Source organism: Lissotriton vulgaris, chromosome 8, assembly GCF_964263255.1.
Source record: "Lissotriton vulgaris chromosome 8, aLisVul1.2, whole genome shotgun sequence".
Lineage (NCBI taxonomy): Eukaryota > Metazoa > Chordata > Amphibia > Caudata > Salamandridae > Lissotriton > Lissotriton vulgaris.
Genome location: NC_141696.1, coordinates 154886351 through 154898702, shown reverse-complemented (window position 1 = coordinate 154898702; position 12352 = coordinate 154886351). Strand labels below are relative to the sequence as shown.

Here is a 12352-nt window from a genome sequence, read left to right as displayed (position 1 = left end):
TTTAGCTAGCCAAGAGGTGGCTGTTGACTCAATTTCAAAGCAGCTTTGGGCCGTTCAAGTGGCTGGTTAATAGCACTTTCTCTTTGTACGCCTTAAAGGCATGAAGAGTTCTTCATAGGTACTGCTCTCTATGGATTGTTCAAAGATCTGTTGGAAGTACTTATAATAGGATAAATAAATTGAGGGCATGCTTTTTCGGTACCCCACTTGCATGGCTGTCTGGCCTGTGGAAGGTTCTATAAATGCAAGTCAGGAAGGCCGAGTGGTCTAAGGCGCTGCGTTCAGGTCGCAGTCTCTTCTGGAGGCGTGGGTTCAAATCCCACTTCTGACACGACTTTTGGAGATGTAATCTCCTTTTTCAGGTTAACATCTGATGGAAGTTGCATCTGTTGGTCTTCACCTGGGATGTGATTCCGTCCTCATCTAGTCAAGAGAGCTGGGGTTTCTCATATATTTCGGTTGTATAAAGTCTTGCTGACAAAGTGCAGTCCTTACTATATGAGCATAGGACCCATGTAAGAGCTCATCTGGAAGAGTCATGCTCTTGTATGCCCTGGCCAGACAGGCCATGCAAATATGGAAGAATGCCTAGCATCTGGTAGACAGTTGGACTCCAGCACACTTACGGCAATTTCCTCAGGGCTGTGATCAGGGGCTGCTTAGATTTGCGTATTCCACCCTATGTTGTGACATTGAAATTCCTTGTTGAATTTGCTTTAGCTAGCCAAGAGGTGGCTGTTGACTCAATTTCAAAGCAGCTTTGGGCCGTTCAAGTGGCTGGTTAATAGCACTTTCTCTTTGTACGCCTTAAAGGCATGAAGAGTTCTTCATAGGTACTGCTCTCTATGGATTGTTCAAAGATCTGTTGGAAGTACTTATAATAGGATAAATAAATTGAGGGCATGCTTTTTCGGTACCCCACTTGCATGGCTGTCTGGCCTGTGGAAGGTTCTATAAATGCAAGTCAGGATGGCCGAGTGGTCTAAGGCGCTGCGTTCAGGTCGCAGTCTCTTCTGGAGGCGTGGGTTCAAATCCCACTTCTGACAATTGTGTGTTTACTCTACTTTTTTCTTGGGAGAGAAAAAATCAGATCATTTCCCTCACATGGGCTTATATGGTTGTCTACTTGGAAAAGTGCAGTGAGTTTTTTTCTTGCTCTAGCCCTCATGACCTAAGATGTGTGCTTTTCTTGGTTCACAATATCTTTTCCTCTCTGTAGATGATCAAGCAACATGTGGTCAGGATGGCCGAGTGGTCTAAAGCGCTGCGTTAAGGCCGCAGTCTCTCCTGGAGGCCTGGGTTCGAATCCCACTTCTGACAAAACTTTAAGTCCATTTTGTCACTGAGTTCTTTTAGAATCTCAGCTAAAAATTGGCAGTGCATAAAATATCTGAATAAGTAACACACTTCAGTTTCAACTGCAAATTAATTTGCCCAATTCTGTCTTCAAGCTCGTGTAATATTCTTCTAGCACTCGTGGTGTTTTATGTGTTTTTTGGGGGGTGCTTAAAAAGTCCCTTTTATTAATGAAATGGGTTACATTCAGTCTTTTGATATTTTTGGTTTCCAATAAGTAGATTGTTAATTTTATGTAACCTCATTTTCTAATGCTCCATTCAAGAGATGTTTCCACTATGAAATGCAGAGCAAGGGGAAAGAGCACAAGTGATAGAGCGAGTGAGTGAGAAGGGGTGTTGAGGATGGAGAGAATGAAACAAAGACAGAGTGAGTGAACGGCAGGTAGGCCTAGAAGAGGAGACTAGAAGTGAAGGCGACATACTTTTCCCTGCTTTTGACCTCCCACCCATCCCAAACCGACCACAAACGTACCATCTGTGCAACGTTGGTATGCAGAAATTCACGCCTCAGCCAGTGAGGGTGAGTCCCAGGCCAGGGGCTAGAGAGCAAAAGACTGCATGTGCTCAGACGTTCCCTGCTAGGGACAGTTGATCTGAAACAAGGTCTGCACTCTTGTATCCAGCAAGGATCTAGAAATCCTGCATGAATCTGCAAGGCACAATGACAGCACACATTTGCATAATATGCCCCACCTTCTGCCTTCCTACTTCCTGTGCAGTAGTTGTTTGTGTAGAGAGAGAGGTCGCAGGCAAGGTAATTTTGTGAGTCGGATACAGGACCCTAAAAAGCTGGTGAGAGGTATGAGGTATTCTAAAAGCATAAAAATTGTACACCTGTGAAATGAAATGCTTTCACATGTGATCTTCTGTGTTTATTGTCCTGTGCATAAAGTTGCACCTTGTGTTTGAAGGTTTAAATTATTTCAGGCTTGCATGGAGGCAGAAATTTCTGAGTGACTTTTATACATTTCTTAAGACTCTGCTCTGTCAGGATGGCCGAGTGGTCTAAGGCGCTGTGTTTAGGCCGCAGTCTCCTCTGGAGGCGTGGGTTCGAATCCCACTTTTGACATGACTTTTGGAGATGTAATCTCCTTTTTCAGGTTAACATCTGATGGAAGTTGCATCTGTTGGTCTTCACCTGGGATGTGATTCCGTCCTCATCTAGTCAAGAGAGCTGGGGTTTCTCATATATTTCGGTTGTATAAAGTCTTGCTGACAAAGTGCAGTCCTTACTATATGAGCATAGGACCCATGTAAGAGCTCATCTGGAAGAGTCATGCTCTTGTATGCCCTGGCCAGACAGGCAATGCAAATATGGAAGAATGCCTAGCATCTGGTAGACAGTTGGACTCCAGCACACTTACGGCAATTTCCTCAGGGCTGTGATCAGGGGCTGCTTAGATTTGCGTATTCCACCCTATGTTGTGACATTGAAATTCCTTGTTGAATTTGCTTTAGCTAGCCAAGAGGTGGCTGTTGACTCAATTTCAAAGCAGCTTTGGGCCGTTCAAGTGGCTGGTTAATAGCACTTTCTCTTTGTACGCCTTAAAGGTCTAAAGAGTTCTTCATAGGTACTGCTCTCTATGGATTGTTCAAAGATCTGTTGGAAGTACTTATAATAGGATAAATAAATTGAGGGCATGCCTTTTCGGTACCCCACTTGCATGGCTGTCTGGCCTGTGGAAGGTTCCACAAACGCAAGTCAGGATGGCCGAGTGGTCTAAGGCGCTGCGTTCAGGTCGCAGTCTCTTCTGGAGGCGTGGGTTCAAATCCCACTTCTGACAATTGTGTGTTTACTCTACTTTTTTCTTGAGAGAGAAAAAAATAGATCATTTCCCTCACATGGGCTTATATGGTTGTCTACTTGGAAAAGTGTAGTGAGTTTTTTTCTTGCTCTAGCCACTCATGACCTAAGATGTGTGCTTTTCTTGGTTCACAATATCTTTCCCTCTCTGTAGATGATCAAGCAACATGTGGTCAGGATGACCGAGTGGTCTAAGGCGCTGCGTTAAGGCCGCAGTCTCTCCTGGAGGCGTGGGTTCGAATCCCACTTCTGACAAAACTTTAAGTCCATTTTGTCTCTGAGTTCTTTTAGAATCTCAGCTAAAAATTGGCAGTGCATAAAATATCTGAATAAGTAACAAACTTCAGTTTCAACTGCAAATTAATTTGCCCAATTCTGTCTTCAAGCTCGTGTAATATTCTTCTAGCACTCGTGGTGTTTTATGTGTTTTTTTGGGGGTGCTTAAAAAGTCCCTTTTATTAATGAAATGGGTTACATTCAGTCTTGTGATATTTTTGGTTTCCAATAAGTAGATTGTTAATTTTATGTAACCTCATTTTCTAATGCTCCATTCAAGAGATGTTTCCACTATGCAATGCAGAGCAAGGGGAAAGAGCACAAGTGATAGAGCGAGTGAGTGAGAAGGGGTGTTGAGGAAGGAGAGAATGAAACAAAGACAGAGTGAGTGAACGGCAGGTAGGCCTAGAAGAGGAGACTAGAAGTGAAGGCGACATACTTTTCCCTGGTTTTGACCTCCCACCCATCCCAAACCGACCACAAACGTACCATCTATGCAACGTTGGTATGCAGAAATTCACGCCTCAGCCAGTGAGGGTGAGTCCCAGGCCAGGGGCTAGAGAGCAAAAGACTGCATGTGCTCAGACGTTCCCTGCTAGGGACAGTTGATCTGAAACAAGGTCTGCTCTCTTGTATCCAGCAAGGATCTAGAAATCCTGCATGAATCTGCAAGGCACAATGACAGCATACATTTGCATAATATGCCCCACCTTCTGCCTTCCTACTTCCTGTGCAGTAGTTGCTTGTGTAGAGAGAGAGGTCGCAGGCAAGGTAATTTTGTGAGTAGGATACAGGACCCTAAAAAGCTGGTGAGAGGTATGAGGTATTCTAAAAGCATAAAAATTGTACACCTGTGAAATGAAATGCTTTCACATGTGATCTTCTGTGTTTATTGTCCTGTGCATAAAGTTGCACCTTGTGTTTGAAGGTTTAAATTATTTCAGGCTTGCATGGAGGCAGAAATTTCTGAGTGACTTTTATACATTTCTTAAGACTCTGCACTGTCAGGATGGCCGAGTGGTCTAAGGCGCTGTGTTTAGGCCGCAGACTCTTCTGGAGGCGCGGGTTCAAATCCAACTTCTGACGTGACTTTTGGAGATGTAATCTCCTTTTTCAGGTTAACATCTGATGGAAGTTGCATCTGTTGGTCTTCACCTGGGATGTGATTCCGTCCTCATCTAGTCAAGAGAGCTGGGGTTTCTCATATATTTCGGTTGTATAAAGTCTTGCTGACAAAGTGCAGTCCTTACTATATGAGCATAGGACCCATGTAAGAGCTCATCTGGAAGAGTCATGCTCTTGTATGCCCTGGCCAGACAGGCCATGCAAATATGGAAGAATGCCTAGCATCTGGTAGACAGTTGGACTCCAGCACACTTACGGCAATTTCCTCAGGGCTGTGATCAGGGGCTGCTTAGATTTGCGTATTCCACCCTATGTTGTGACATTGAAATTCCTTGTTGAATTTGCTTTAGCTAGCCAAGAGGTGGCTGTTGACTCAATTTCAAAGCAGCTTTGGGCCTTTCAAGTGGCTGGTTAATAGCACTTTCTCTTTGTACGCCTTAAAGGTCTTAAGAGTTCTTCATAGGTACTGCTCTCTATGGATTGTTCAAAGATCTGTTGGAAGTACTTATAATAGGATAAATAAATTGAGGGCATGCCTTTTCGGTACCCCACTTGCATGGCTGTCTGGCCTGTGGAAGGTTCCACAAAGGCAAGTCAGGATGGCCGAGTGGTCTAAGGCGCTGCGTTCAGGTCGCAGTCTCTTCTGGAGGCGTGGGTTCAAATCCCACTTCTGACATGACTTTTGGAGATGTAATCTCCTTTTTCAGGTTAACATCTGATGGAAGTTGCATCTGTTGGTCTTCACCTGGGATGTGATTCCGTCCTCATCTAGTCAAGAGAGCTGGGGTTTCTCATATATTTCGGTTGTATAAAGTCTTGCTGACAAAGTGCAGTCCTTACTATATGAGCATAGGACCCATGTAAGAGCTCATCTGGAAGAGTCATGCTCTTGTATGCCCTGGCCAGACAGGCCATGCAAATATGGAAGAATGCCTAGCATCTGGTAGACAGTTGGACTCCAGCACACTTACGGCAATTTCCTCAGGGCTGTGATCAGGGGCTGCTTAGATTTGCGTATTCCACCCTATGTTGTGACATTGAAATTCCTTGTTGAATTTGCTTTAGCTAGCCAAGAGGTGGCTGTTGACTCAATTTCAAAGCAGCTTTGGGCCGTTCAAGTGGCTGGTTAATAGCACTTTCTCTTTGTACGCCTTAAAGGCATAAAGAGTTCTTCATAGGTACTGCTCTCTATGGATTGTTCAAAGATCTGTTGGAAGTACTTATAATAGGATAAATAAATTGAGGGCATGCTTTTTCGGTACCCCACTTGCATGGCTGTCTGGCCTGTGGAAGGTTCTATAAATGCAAGTCAGGATGGCCGAGTGGTCTAAGGCGCTGCGTTCAGGTCGCAGTCTCTTCTGGAGGCGTGGGTTCAAATCCCACTTCTGACAATTGTGTGTTTACTCTACTTTTTTCTTGGGAGAGAAAAAATCAGATCATTTCCCTCACATGGGCTTATATGGTTGTCTACTTGGAAAAGTGCAGTGAGTTTTTTTCTTGCTCTAGCCCTCATGACCTAAGATGTGTGCTTTTCTTGGTTCACAATATCTTTCCCTCTCTGTAGATGATCAAGCAACATGTGGTAAGGATGGCCGAGTGGTCTAAGGCGCTGCGTTAAGGCCGCAGTCTCTCCTGGAGGGGTGGGTTCGAATCCCACTTCTGACAAAACTTTAAGTCCATTTTGTCTCTGAGTTCTTTTAGAATCTCAGCTAAAAATTGGCAGTGCATAAAATATCTGAATAAGTAACAAACTTCAGTTTCAACTGCAAATTAATTTGCCCAATTCTGTCTTCAAGCTCGTGTAATATTCTTCTAGCACTCGTGGTGTTTTATGTGTTTTTTGGGGGGTGCTTAAAAAGTCCCTTTTATTAATGAAATGGGTTACATTCAGTCTTGTGATATTTTTGGTTTCCAATAAGTAGATTGTTAATTTTATGTAACCTCATTTTCTAATGCTCCATTCAAGAGATGTTTCCACTATGAAATGCAGAGCAAGGGGAAAGAGCACAAGTGATAGAGCGAGTGAGTGAGAAGGGGTGTTGAGGATGGAGAGAATGAAACAAAGACAGAGTGAGTGAACGGCAGGTAGGCCTAGAAGAGGAGACTAGAAGTGAAGGCGACATACTTTTCCCTGCTTTTGACCTCCCACCCATCCCAAACCGACCACAAACGTACCATCTGTGCAACGTTGGTATGCAGAAATTCACGCCTCAGCCAGTGAGGGTGAGTCCCAGGCCAGGGGCTAGAGAGCAAAAGACTGCATGTGCTCAGACGTTCCCTGCTAGGGACAGTTGATCTGAAACAAGGTCTGCACTCTTGTATCCAGCAAGGATCTAGAAATCCTGCATGAATCTGCAAGGCACAATAACAGCACACATTTGCATAATATGCCCCACCTTCTGCCTTCCTACTTCCTGTGCAGTAGTTGTTTGTGTAGAGAGAGAGGTCGCAGGCAAGGTAATTTTGTGAGTCGGATACAGGACCCTAAAAAGCTGGTGAGAGGTATGAGGTATTCTAAAAGCATAAAAATTGTACACCTGTGAAATGAAATGCTTTCACATGTGATCTTCTGTGTTTATTGTCCTGTGCATAAAGTTGCACCTTGTGTTTGAAGGTTTAAATTATTTCAGGCTTGCATGGAGGCAGAAATTTCTGAGTGACTTTTATACATTTCTTAAGACTCTGCTCTGTCAGGATGGCCGAGTGGTCTAAGGCGCTGTGTTTAGGCCGCAGTCTCCTCTGGAGGCGTGGGTTCGAATCCCACTTCTGACATGACTTTTGGAGATGTAATCTCCTTTTTCAGGTTAACATCTGATGGAAGTTGCATCTGTTGGTCTTCACCTGGGATGTGATTCCGTCCTCATCTAGTCAAGAGAGCTGGGGTTTCTCATATATTTCGGTTGTATAAAGTCTTGCTGACAAAGTGCAGTCCTTACTATATGAGCATAGGACCCATGTAAGAGCTCATCTGGAAGAGTCATGCTCTTGTATGCCCTGGCCAGACAGGCCATGCAAATATGGAAGAATGCCTAGCATCTGGTAGACAGTTGGACTCCAGCACACTTACGGCAATTTCCTCAGGGCTGTGATCAGGGGCTGCTTAGATTTGCGTATTCCACCCTATGTTGTGACATTGAAATTCCTTGTTGAATTTGCTTTAGCTAGCCAAGAGGTGGCTGTTGACTCAATTTCAAAGCAGCTTTGGGCCGTTCAAGTGGCTGGTTAATAGCACTTTCTCTTTGTACGCCTTAAAGGCATAAAGAGTTCTTCATAGGTACTGCTCTCTATGGATTGTTCAAAGATCTGTTGGAAGTACTTATAATAGGATAAATAAATTGAGGGCATGCTTTTTCGGTACCCCACTTGCATGGCTGTCTGGCCTGTGGAAGGTTCTATAAATGCAAGTCAGGATGGCCGAGTGGTCTAAGGCGCTGCGTTCAGGTCGCAGTCTCTTCTGGAGGTGTGGGTTCAAATCCCACTTCTGACAATTGTGTGTCTCTACTTTTTTCTTGGGAGAGGAAAAAATCAGATCATTTCCCTCACATGGGCTTATATGGTTGTCTACTTGGAAAAGTGCAGTGAGTTTTTTTCTTGCTCTAGCCACTCATGACCTAGGATGTGTGCTTTTTTTGGTTCACAATATCTTTCCCTCTCTGTAGATGATCAAGCAACGTGTGGTCAGGATGGCCGAGTGGTCTAAGGCGCTGCGTTAAGTCCGCAGTCTCTCCTGGAGGCGTGGGTTCGAATCCCACTTCTGACAAACCTTTAAGTCCATTTTGTCTCTGAGTTCTTTTAGAATCTCAGCTAAAAATTGGCAGTGCATATAATATCTGAATAAGTAACAAACTTCAGTTTCAACTGCAAATTAATTTGCCCAATTCTGTCTTCAAGCTCGTATAATATTCTTCTAGCACTCGTGGTGTTTTATGTGTTTTTTGGGGGGTGCTTAAAAAGTCCCTTTTATTAATGAAATGGGTTACATTCAGACTTGTGATATTTTTGGTTTCCAATAAGTAGATTGTTAATTTTATGTAACCTCATTTTCTAATGCTCCATTCAAGAGATGTTTCCACTATGAAATGCAGAGCAAGGGGAAAGAGCACAAGTGATAGAGCGAGTGAGTGAGAAGGGGTGTTGAGGAAGGAGAGAATGAAACAAAGACAGAGTGAGTGAATGGCAGGTAGGCCTAGAAGAGGAGACTAGAAGTGAAGGCGACATACTTTTCCCTGCTTTTGACCTCCCACCCATCCCAAACCGACCACATACGTACCATCTATGCAACGTTGGTATGCAGAAATTCACGCCTCAGCCAGTGAGGGTAAGTCCCAGGCCAGGGGCTAGAGAGCAAAAGACTGCATGTGCTCAGACGTTCCCTGCTAGGGACAGTTGATCTGAAACAAGGTCTGCTCTCTTGTATCCAGCAAGGATCTAGAAATCCTGCATGAATCTGCAAGGCACAATGACAGCATACATTTGCATAATATGCCCCACCTTCTGCCTTCCTACTTCCTGTGCAGTAGTTGTTTGTGTAGAGAGAGAGGTCGCATGCAAGGTAATTTTGTGAGTAGGATACAGGACCCTAAATAGCTGGTGAGAGGTATGAGGTATTCTAAAAGCATAAAAATTGTACACCTGTGAAATGAAATGCTTTCACATGTGATCTTCTGTGTTTATTGTCCTGTGCATAAAGTTGCACCTTGTGTTTGAAGGTTTAAATTATTTCAGGCTTGCATGGAGGCAGAAATTTCTGAGTGACTTTTATACATTTCTTAAGACTCTGCACTGTCAGGATGGCCGAGTGGTCTAAGGCGCTGTGTTTAGGCCGCAGTCTCCTCTTGAGGCGTGGGTTCGAATCCCACTTCTGACATGACTTTTGGAGATGTAATCTCCTTTTTCAGGTTAACATCTGATGGAAGTTGCATCTGTTGGTCTTCACCTGGGATGTGATTCCGTCCTCATCTAGTCAAGAGAGCTGGGGTTTCTCATATATTTCGGTTGTATAAAGTCTTGCTGACAAAGTGCAGTCCTTACTATATGAGCATAGGACCCATGTAAGAGCTCATCTGGAAGAGTCATGCTCTTGTATGCCCTGGCCAGACAGGCAATGCAAATATGGAAGAATGCCTAGCATCTGGTAGACAGTTGGACTCCAGCACACTTACGGCAATTTCCTCAGGGCTGTGATCAGGGGCTGCTTAGATTTGCGTATTCCACCCTATGTTGTGACATTGAAATTCCTTGTTGAATTTGCTTTAGCTAGCCAAGAGGTGGCTGTTTACTCAATTTCAAAGCAGCTTTGGGCCGTTCAAGTGGCTGGTTAATAGCACTTTCTCTTTGTACGCCTTAAAGGTCTAAAGAGTTCTTCATAGGTACTGCTCTCTATGGATTGTTCAAAGATCTGTTGGAAGTACTTATAATAGGATAAATAAATTGAGGGCATGCCTTTTCGGTACCCCACTTGCATGGCTGTCTGGCCTGTGGAAGGTTCCACAAATGCAAGTCAGGATGGCCGAGTGGTCTAAGGCGCTGCGTTCAGGTCGCAGTCTCTTCTGGAGGCGTGGGTTCAAATCCCACTTCTGACAATTGTGTGTTTACTCTACTTTTTTCTTGAGAGAGAAAAAAATAGATCATTTCCCTCACATGGGCTTATATGGTTGTCTACTTGGAAAAGTGCAGTGAGTTTTTTTCTTGCTCTAGCCACTCATGACCTAAGATGTGTGCTTTTCTTGGTTCACAATATCTTTCCCTCTCTGTAGATGATCAAACAACATGTGGTCAGGATGACCGAGTGGTCTAAGGCGCTGCGTTAAGGCCGCAGTCTCACCTGGAGGCGTGGGTTCGAATCGCACTTCTGACAAAACTTTAAGTCCATTTTGTCTCTGAGTTCTTTTAGAAGCTCAGCTAAAAATTGGCAGTGCATAAAATATCTGAATAAGTAACAAACTTCAGTTTCAACTGCAAATTAATTTGCCCAATTCTGTCTTCAAGCTCGTGTAATATTCTTCTAGCACTCGTGGTGTTTTATGTGTTTTTTGGGGGGTGCTTAAAAAGTCCCTTTTATTAATGAAATGGGTTACATTCAGTCTTGTGATATTTTTGGTTTCCAATAAGTAGATTGTTAATTTTATGTAACCTCATTTTCTAATGCTCCATTCAAGAGATGTTTCCACTATGCAATGCAGAGCAAGGGGAAAGAGCACAAGTGATAGAGCGAGTGAGTGAGAAGGGGTGTTGAGGAAGGAGAGAATGAAACAAAGACAGAGTGAGTGAACGGCAGGTAGGCCTAGAAGAGGAGACTAGAAGTGAAGGCGACATACTTTTCCCTGGTTTTGACCTCCCACCCATCCCAAACCGACCACAAACGTACCATCTATGCAACGTTGGTATGCAGAAATTCACGCCTCAGCCAGTGAGGGTGAGTCCCAGGCCAGGGGCTAGAGAGCAAAAGACTGCATGTGCTCAGACGTTCCCTGCTAGGGACAGTTGATCTGAAACAAGGTCTGCTCTCTTGTATCCAGCAAGGATCTAGAAATCCTGCATGAATCTGCAAGGCACAATGACAGCATACATTTGCATAATATGCCCCACCTTCTGCCTTCCTACTTCCTGTGCAGTAGTTGCTTGTGTAGAGAGAGAGGTCGCAGGCAAGGTAATTTTGTGAGTAGGATACAGGACCCTAAAAAGCTGGTGAGAGGTATGAGGTATTCTAAAAGCATAAAAATTGTACACCTGTGAAATGAAATGCTTTCACATGTGATCTTCTGTGTTTATTGTCCTGTGCATAAAGTTGCACCTTGTGTTTGAAGGTTTAAATTATTTCAGGCTTGCATGGAGGCAGAAATTTCTGAGTGACTTTTATACATTTCTTAAGACTCTGCACTGTCAGGATGGCCGAGTGGTCTAAGGCGCTGTGTTTAGGCCGCAGTCTCCTCTGGAGGCGCGGGTTCAAATCCAACTTCTGACGTGACTTTTGGAGATGTAATCTTCTTTTTCAGGTTAACATCTGATGGAAGTTGCATCTGTTGGTCTTCACCTGGGATGTGATTCCGTCCTCATCTAGTCAAGAGAGCTGGGGTTTCTCATATATTTCGGTTGTATAAAGTCTTGCTGACAAAGTGCAGTCCTTACTATATGAGCATAGGACCCATGTAAGAGCTCATCTGGAAGAGTCATGCTCTTGTATGCCCTGGCCAGACAGGCCATGCAAATATGGAAGAATGCCTAGCATCTGGTAGACAGTTGGACTCCAGCACACTTACGGCAATTTCCTCAGGGCTGTGATCAGGGGCTGCTTAGATTTGCGTATTCCACCCTATGTTGTGACATTGAAATTCCTTGTTGAATTTGCTTTAGCTAGCCAAGAGGTGGCTGTTGACTCAATTTCAAAGCAGCTTTGGGCCTTTCAAGTGGCTGGTTAATAGCACTTTCTCTTTGTACGCCTTAAAGGTCTTAAGAGTTCTTCATAGGTACTGCTCTCTATGGATTGTTCAAAGATCTGTTGGAAGTACTTATAATAGGATAAATAAATTGAGGGCATGCCTTTTCGGTACCCCACTTGCATGGCTGTCTGGCCTGTGGAAGGTTCCACAAATGCAAGTCAGGATGGCCGAGTGGTCTAAGGCGCTGCGTTCAGGTCGCAGTCTCTTGTGGAGGCGTGGGTTCAAATCCCACTTCTGACATGACTTTTGGCGATGTAATCTCCTTTTTTAGGTTAACATCTGATGGAAGTTGCATCTGTTGGTCTTCACCTGGGATGTGATTCCGTCCTCATCTAGTCAAGAGAGCTGGG

At 44.1% G+C, this 12352-nt stretch overlaps 10 non-coding genes across 10 annotated transcripts; all 10 read left to right on the top strand.

The window, feature by feature from the left end:
• The first annotated feature begins 963 nt into the window (after nt 1-963).
• TRNAL-CAG (transfer RNA leucine (anticodon CAG)) lies at nt 964-1046 on the top strand. Its single transcript has one exon. It is a non-coding gene; the product is annotated as a tRNA-Leu (tRNA).
• A 1298-nt stretch (nt 1047-2344) lies between these two features.
• On the top strand, nt 2345-2427 carry TRNAL-UAG (transfer RNA leucine (anticodon UAG)). The gene has a single exon. It is a non-coding gene; the product is annotated as a tRNA-Leu (tRNA).
• Nucleotides 2428-3059: 632 nt separating this feature from the next.
• TRNAL-CAG (transfer RNA leucine (anticodon CAG)) lies at nt 3060-3142 on the top strand. Its single transcript has one exon. It is a non-coding gene; the product is annotated as a tRNA-Leu (tRNA).
• A 2014-nt stretch (nt 3143-5156) lies between these two features.
• Nucleotides 5157-5239, top strand: TRNAL-CAG (transfer RNA leucine (anticodon CAG)). The gene has a single exon. It is a non-coding gene; the product is annotated as a tRNA-Leu (tRNA).
• Nucleotides 5240-5871: 632 nt separating this feature from the next.
• Nucleotides 5872-5954, top strand: TRNAL-CAG (transfer RNA leucine (anticodon CAG)). Its single transcript has one exon. It is a non-coding gene; the product is annotated as a tRNA-Leu (tRNA).
• Nucleotides 5955-7252: 1298 nt separating this feature from the next.
• Nucleotides 7253-7335, top strand: TRNAL-UAG (transfer RNA leucine (anticodon UAG)). Its single transcript has one exon. It is a non-coding gene; the product is annotated as a tRNA-Leu (tRNA).
• A 632-nt stretch (nt 7336-7967) lies between these two features.
• TRNAL-CAG (transfer RNA leucine (anticodon CAG)) lies at nt 7968-8050 on the top strand. The gene has a single exon. It is a non-coding gene; the product is annotated as a tRNA-Leu (tRNA).
• Nucleotides 8051-8240: 190 nt separating this feature from the next.
• TRNAL-AAG (transfer RNA leucine (anticodon AAG)) lies at nt 8241-8323 on the top strand. Its single transcript has one exon. It is a non-coding gene; the product is annotated as a tRNA-Leu (tRNA).
• Nucleotides 8324-10062: 1739 nt separating this feature from the next.
• On the top strand, nt 10063-10145 carry TRNAL-CAG (transfer RNA leucine (anticodon CAG)). Its single transcript has one exon. It is a non-coding gene; the product is annotated as a tRNA-Leu (tRNA).
• Nucleotides 10146-12159: 2014 nt separating this feature from the next.
• Nucleotides 12160-12242, top strand: TRNAL-CAG (transfer RNA leucine (anticodon CAG)). Its single transcript has one exon. It is a non-coding gene; the product is annotated as a tRNA-Leu (tRNA).
• The last annotated feature ends 110 nt before the right edge of the window (nt 12243-12352 follow it).